Here is an 8031-nt window from a genome sequence, read left to right on the forward strand (position 1 = left end):
GAACAATATCTCTGCCTTGCATGAGTAACCTAAAGACTTACCCATGAGGCTTGACCTAATATGTTTGATCACCATCTCAGACATCACAATATCATTAGGGTGCATGTTCTCATGAATATATTGAAACAAAGAGAAATGCCTAGTATTGTGGAAGTGGTTCAACCTAGATGCCTCACAGTGGATTTCTATCCCAAACACCATTCTTGGATTATAGTTAAACACTTTTGGCAACTGTGAGCCATCTTCAAATCATACACAATGTGAATTATTTGAAACTAAAGTAAAAAAAGGTGGGTCATTGTCTTGTTATCTTTAGGATTTCATTTAACTTGCTTAAGTAGATGAGTGTATCTAGATCTAACAAAATTATATAGTACAGAGGAACCTAATTTTTCAACAGAGATTGTATTTTGAATGTAGTAGAATTAATAGTGGGAAGAGGTATAATTTTCAATAAAAGAACTTAGATGATGTCTTCTCATGGAATGAAATGATTACAAGATATGTACAAAATGAATTAGTTGAAGGGATCTATAAAATTTCAATAAAATGAAATTGAAAGGTGAAGAGATAGATTCTACAACCTATGCTAACATTCCTCATTCTTGTACTAAAATAAGATCTTTGGGATAGTGCATGAGTATACATCAAACCAAGTTTCTTTTTGTACCAAAATAAGATCTTTTATAAAGTTTATAGTTGTTGCACTATGAATGATAGTCACAAACATAAAGCTAGGGCCAAGTTAATCAATTTACTTAGTTAAAATGATGGGTTGGTGGCTATGGTTAATCACCGTCCTAATTGATAATTTATTTAGAAAACTTGTGAAACAAGAAAATTTTGGTACAAACAAAAGAAGATTCAATGATATCCAACACATCATTCAGTAACAGCTTATAGCTACTTATAAATCCCAACTACTCTTTGAAACAGATAGGCCTCAATAGGGCTCTATATGAGTGAGTCCACTTGAGCCTTTCTCTTGAACTATATGAGTTGAGAAAAGATATTTTATTAGAATTTTACCAAGGGAAATGATACTATACAGTGTTGAAAGTTAAGTGGATTGCAACCATAGTTGTATAATTAAAGACTATACATTGAACATTAAAGATACATTAATCAAAGGAGGAAGAAATGGATATTTTGGGACCTCATACCCATCCTAACCAAGTCATGCAAGCATGAGTGGTAGGGAAAGAAGAGAGAGTGAGAAAGATAGAGGAGAATCATGAGGAAGAGACAACTATTAAGGATCTGCCAACATCAAAGTTCACATGGATTGTTTAGCACCTATCTAGATTGAACCTAAAAAAATATTACTCACACAATTTTATAGTTTGAGGATATAAATTGTAGATTCTTATATTCCCAAAAGGAAATTATATAGATTGGTTGTCCATAAATTTGGATGTGGTAGATGCTTTCACTTTACCTTATTGTTGAACTTGATATTCTCATTTTAGCTAGGTTTTTGTCAATCAGATTAATCCAAAGCATATTGTTAAAAAAGAAACTCAACATAATTTCACTTCTTGGGAGAGTGATTGGGGTTTCAAATAATTTATGCCACTTTTGATCTTCATGTCCTAGTAAAAGGGTATTTGATACATGATACTCTAATAGTAGAACCATATGTTACTATATAAAAAAGCCTAACTAATGGAGTTATGATAAAAAGATTGGATTTTTTGGACTAAAGAAACAAGGAGCAACATGCTACATGGATTCCCTTCTTCAAACATTGTATCCTAGCCTTACTTTATAAAGGTATTCTATCATATGCCAACTACTAAAAATGGTGTGCCTTAAATAGCATTCCTTTGGCTCTACAAAGTGCATTCTACAAACTCCAATATAGTGACACCAGTGTGTCAACAAAAGATTTGACAAAAATCTTTGGATGGGATACATATGATTCTTTTTTGCAACGTGATGTGTAGGAGTTGAACCATGTGTTGTGTGAGAAACTAGAGGAAAAAAATGAAGGCCATTCTTGTAGAGGGTGCAATACAACTATCCGAGTGTCATCATATGAATTGCATTGAATTTATTAATGTAGATTACAAATCCACAAAGAAAGTCACTCTACAATCAATAGCTTGTTGTAAAATGTTGTCAAAATGCCAATGCATCTTTTGACAAGTATGTGGAAGTTAAAAGGCTAGAAGGTGATAATAATATCATGTCGAGTATTATGGATTGCGAGAGGCAAGAAAAGGTTTCTTTTTGTTTATTTTCCTCCAGTACTACAACTTCAACTCAAACACTTTGATTATGATATCATGCTTGATACAATGGTCAACATAAATTATTGTTGCAAGCTTCATCTGGATCTTGATTTGGATAGAAAAAATAGAAAGTGTCTTTCTCTAAAAGCAAATAGGAGTGTGCAAATTTGTACATGTTGCATAGTGTATTGGTTCATAGTGGAGGTGTGTATGTAGGAAATTATTATTCTTTTATCAAAATAAATCTATCAAATCAGTGGTACAAATTTGATGATGAGTATGTTAGAAAGGAAGATAGTAAAAGAGCCTTGGAAGAATAGTACAGTGGTGAAGAGGAACTAATACAAACAAATCCTAGTTTCAACAACACTTCATTAAAGTTCAAAAAATATTCAAATGATTAATATGCTTGTGTATGTAAGAGATGGTGATAAGGACAATATTATTTTCAATTTTGATGAGAAGAATATTGCACAACACTCAAGGGTGACATTAAAGAAAGAGCAGAATGATAAAGAATAGAAGTGAAAATAAAAGGTAGAGGCCCACCTTTATACAATTATAAAGGTTTCCCATGACATTGATCTTACTAATCAAATTTGCAATGACATATTTTTTGACCTTGTAGATCATGACAAAGAATGAATAGTTCTAACTCTAAAGAAAATTACATTTACATCCTTCAAGGAAGAAGTTGCAAAAGAATTTGGTATCCCTAGGAAATATATGCAATTTTGGTTTTGGGAAAAGTGTCAAAACCACACATACCATACAAATAGGTCATTGACATAATTAGAGGAATCTCGATCTGTTGGATACTTAAGGGATACTTTTAATAAATCACTTGTTATAGAATTAAAACTATTTTTGGAAGTCAAATGTGTTTTTCTGCATCCTCCAACCTCTTGAGAAAACAAAGGAAGATATACTTATCTTTTTGAAACTCTATTATCTAGAAAAAGAAGAGCTCAACTATGTTGGGATGATTTTTGTTAAGGTTGAAGCAAAACCTACAAAAATAATGGCACAATTGAAAGCCATGTTTGGCTTCACATCAAATAAGGATATTGAACTTTTCAAGGAAATAAAAATTGATCCAAATGTCATGTGTGAAATCATTGAAAAGAACATTTCCTTTTGAGCTAGCCAACTTGAAGATAGTGACATTGTTTTTTATGAGAAAGCTCTCACAAGTGATGAGGATGTACACTAATATCTAGATGTTCCTTCATTTTTGGATAATATTCATAATAGACACAGTGTACATTTCCAACACCTAGACAAGCCCAAGGATGATACTTTTTTTTGGAACTTCCAAAACACTTCACTTATGATGATGTTGTGGACTGAGTTGTACAATATATTAGAAGGGACGATCCTTTAAAATTAAGACGTACACCACATAATTGCTATTCGAGCAACAAATTCTCATCCCATCAAGTACATAGCCATAGCTCACTTATGTAACATATTGGTCAATTATAATCAAAAATTGGATAACTTATATTATCAAGTCCTTAACATCCCACTTCTAGAGCTATAAGGACTAAAAATATTGAAGGTTATTTTTCATCATTCAACAAATGATACAATTAATATCCAAAATATAAGACTTCCAAAACAAAGTATTGTTGGTGATGTTCTTAGTGAGATGAAAGGGAAGGTTGGACTATCCAAGATAACTATGGATTTGAGATTACTTGAGGTTTTCTACCATAAAATTTACAAGATTTTTCCATTAAATGAAAAGATTGAGAATATTAATGATTAGTACAAGACTTTGAGAGAAGAAGAGATCCTAGAGGAGGAAAATAAATTAGGCCCTCATAATCAGCCAATTCATGTATATCACTTTAACAAGATGCATCTTAAACCCACATAGTATAGAATTTGGAGAGCCTTTAATTTTAGTTATTAGTGAGGGTGAGACATTGGCTAAAGTAAAAGAAAGAATAAAAAAGAGGTTGTAGGTTCCTCCTAATGAACTTTCCTAGTGGAAATTTTCTTTCCTCTCCTTGCAGATCACCTAGAATATCTTCAAGACATAGATACCATGTCTACTTATTTTTAGAAGCATGATGTTTATGGAGCTTGGGAGTAGTGTCTTGGGCTAGAGCATTGTAATAGCATAGAAAAGAAATCCCACCAAGCTAATTAGAACAGCATAACTTTGAGAAACTTGTATATCTATAGAATTGAGCTCTGAACTTGGAGTGCATGAACATGAGGCTGAATGATTACACCTTTAGATGCCCTTATTTTTATGTAAACAAATTGAGAAGACTTTTTCAACTCTGCTAAGTTAAATTGAGCATTCAACCATTCATGTGCCTAAGTGGTAGTTATAGTTAAGTGTCTCTCCTCTTGTATCTCATCACTTCTTATGTATGTCTCTTTATATTGCTCGGCATTAATGTTGCCTGTCATTTATTGAAAACTTCAACATAGAATTGAGATGTTGGGAGTTTTGTATTTGTCATCTGGATTTAAACAAAGATATAATGTGCATAAGAATAGATTACTTACATCTTACCATATCAGAAGTAGGTCTTTACAACTTCATTTTCCTTGCCACTACTGGGTTACACATAGTTTTGTAATCACCTAGACCTTGAGGCATATTTTGATACACAACTAGCTTTATAATCCTTGACAATGGTGTCTTCATAAGGGTCTCCAAAGGTGTCTATGAAACAAACATAAATTGCAAAGATAAGAACTCTTATTAATCAAAAGAAACATAAAAATCATTTCTCTCATGTACCATCAATTGGTCTATACATAGGCTTCTTAGGCAACTTATAATACCATACAAGCATTTTTATATTGTGTTGAAAATCATTGCAATCTATAGTTTGTACAAGAATTCTTAGCTAAGTCAATGAACATAATAAACTTGACCATAGAATGTGATTGTGCAAGTGGAAAAGGCATCTCTTCCTTGGGTGCTCCATATTCTACTGTTACTTCATATGGCACATTGAGATCATCTACAAACATAGGACCATTTGCTCCTCTAGGATAAGGGTTAATTGGCCTTTCAAATGCTACTCTAGTTTGCATCAGTTTTAGTTCCAATAACTAACAGATTAAATTTAGAGTCAAATATTAGCATGTATATAACATACTAGTGTAGGAGCACCTTTGCACCACTCAACTATGAATATTACCCCACTTGGGTATAAGTTCAAAAGCATGCATTTATTCAAAATATATATTAATGCATCATAAATACCATGTAAAAGAACACAAGATTTGCAAAATCATAAAGGAAATTGAGATTTATTCATAACTGCATAAATGTAACTGCCCAAGACTATTATAAAAAGAACTAAGTTATGAAGAAAATACAGTTAGGAGGGTAGAGCTAGAATGTGAAATTTAAAGACCCTCTGAATCTTGACAGTCATGAATCATCTATTAGTTGTTTTAATAGAAGCATAAAATTTTAATTTCATTTTTGAGTTCATCTTTTTTAATTTTTTCTTACCTTATTGTCGAGAATGTGAATCTTGCATGTTGGTTCTCTTGAGTAGATTTTACTTTGTGCAAAATCTGATTTAATTTTTTGTTTGTTTAGTCCATGGTATCGGTCACTTTAGTGCATATTTAACTATGCACAAAAACTGAATTTTAAGGGGATTTATTGGCTTAAGGAATAGATGCTTGATTCTCCACCATTCTAAAAACAAATTTCAGTTTTGTCCATGGATTATAATGGTTTATCATTTGATAGTTTCCAACAATAATAGTGTGATTTTATGACCAAATTTTAAGTGGTTTAAAGATGGGTTTGAATATTTCACATTAAAGTATGGAATTAGTTTTCCCAAAGCAATTGTTAAATGGAACATTTGCATGCATTCTACAATTAGAAATCAATTTTGAGTTTAAAATGGAAAGGTTTCTACTTCATCCAAAATGATTTTAGTTCAACCATTTGTTTACTCATTTGATCATTCACGTGTGGATCTTGGCCCTGTTGATTTTAATGGAATATGTTGAATTTGAATTGGTTTTATTTGTGAACCAATTAAAGAATTAGGTATCTTGAAGAGAAAGCCATAGTGTGTCAACTTGGTGAAATTATATTGGTTACTAGTTCAAACTCCAACTTGAACAATTTGAGTCTAAATTATTTTGGTTTGAATAAGGGTGAGGCTACAACTTGCCAAAATTGTCCATGCTTAACCAACAATTATTAGCAGATATATTAATGAAAATGTATATATTCAATGCAGTAGCTAAAGTTTTAACCTATATCCAAAAACCTAAACTCATAGAGTGTTGAATTGTAGGAAACTTAGGATCTTACCAGGTTGATGGTAAGCATTAATGTTGACAAGGCTGGGATAAATCTACACAATGCACTCATAGAGAGTAATTAAAGCTCCAACTAACCGAGGAGTCACTTCTTCGACTATCACTATACAAGATTCTTGATTCTTTGCATAAAGAGAAGATGTTGTCCCCTACTGAAAAGGAAAGTATCATATTACCCATCAGCCAAAATAATGTTAACAAGAAATAGGGAAAGGAATAATTACAAAAGAACCCAAAGAAAAAATTTTCTAATATTCCAATCAACTCTATGAAGCATGGAGTGTTTCTTTAAAGTTCAATCTACTTTTAAGCAATAATGAAAAGAAAATTAAAAATACGTAGAATGGTATCCATGCAGCTTATGAATATCATGATATACAAAGGTGTTGGATGCCTTGTGGAATCTTTCCTTAAAAAAATTTAATCTTCTTGTAAGCTTTAAGGAGAACTAGACTTGATATATAGTAAAAGTTATTGAGATCTTAAGATATCAGAAGATTAATTACAAATAATCTAGTATCATGAAGGAAACTTGGAATATGTATTTGCATCAGCCTATGATAATTTGAAAGTTATAATTAGAATATAAAACATGTGAGTGTACATCTATAATTTTATATGCACATACATGCATACATAGATAAACACACACATATACACTGTTACCAATTTGGGGGAGCCCTGCTCTTACCCTATCTAGTTCACTAGTGGTGTAGTGTCTGTAGATAGAGATCTTAATTTACATATTAACAATATATAGAAATACACAAATATACATATATATACTCTATTACTAGTTTTCTTAGTTAATGTGTTGGATTCAGGTCCTGCTCTAGCCTGCTCTAGTTTTATGGGGATGCAGGCATGAAACCTCCAGAGCCAAATGTAACTAGTAGCTATCATGAACCACTTTTTTTACTTATATTAGATGTGATCTTCATCAAACAACACCATCATAGTTCAGAAGCTATGGAAAATGTGGTGGAAGGCCATCAATTCCATCTATGTATCTACATATGTCTAGATCAATTTCATTTAACATATTTAGATTTGCTATCATATTTGAAATGTTAAAAAATGTCACTACAATGAGATTTCATAGCAGTCTATTCTTTTAACACACTTGATGACTTGTCACTATTGGTAGCTCAAGCATGCATCCATGTAGCTCCAGCATGCACCAAGAAACTCAAAAAACTCAACTAGACAACCATGCAACTCAATGAAACAAGCATGCATCTAATAAAGATCTAATGAATAACCAGCAGCTTGATAACAATTCCATTCCAATTCATCATTCTTTGAGTAATCCCTCAACTTTTAACTTTATATAACCTTGATCATCAACCTTTGATACCAATGATAAAATATTCAACAAGTGTGTGTGTGTGTGTGTGTCACTATATATCTATTTATATAATGGGACACAATATATTAGGCACCTACATACATATAGCCTAACCAACATAATTAT

At 32.0% G+C, this 8031-nt stretch overlaps 1 pseudogene; it reads left to right on the forward strand.

Annotated features, from left to right (window-relative positions):
* The first annotated feature begins 770 nt into the window (after positions 1–770).
* On the forward strand, positions 771–4392 carry LOC149543422 (ubiquitin C-terminal hydrolase 12 pseudogene; annotated as a pseudogene).
* Positions 4393–8031: the final 3639 nt, after the last annotated feature.

Source organism: Cupressus sempervirens, chromosome 8 (genome assembly GCF_028749045.1).
Source record: "Cupressus sempervirens isolate cs-2001-9-10 chromosome 8, ASM2874904v1, whole genome shotgun sequence".
NCBI classification, from domain to species: Eukaryota; Viridiplantae; Streptophyta; class Pinopsida; order Cupressales; family Cupressaceae; genus Cupressus; species Cupressus sempervirens.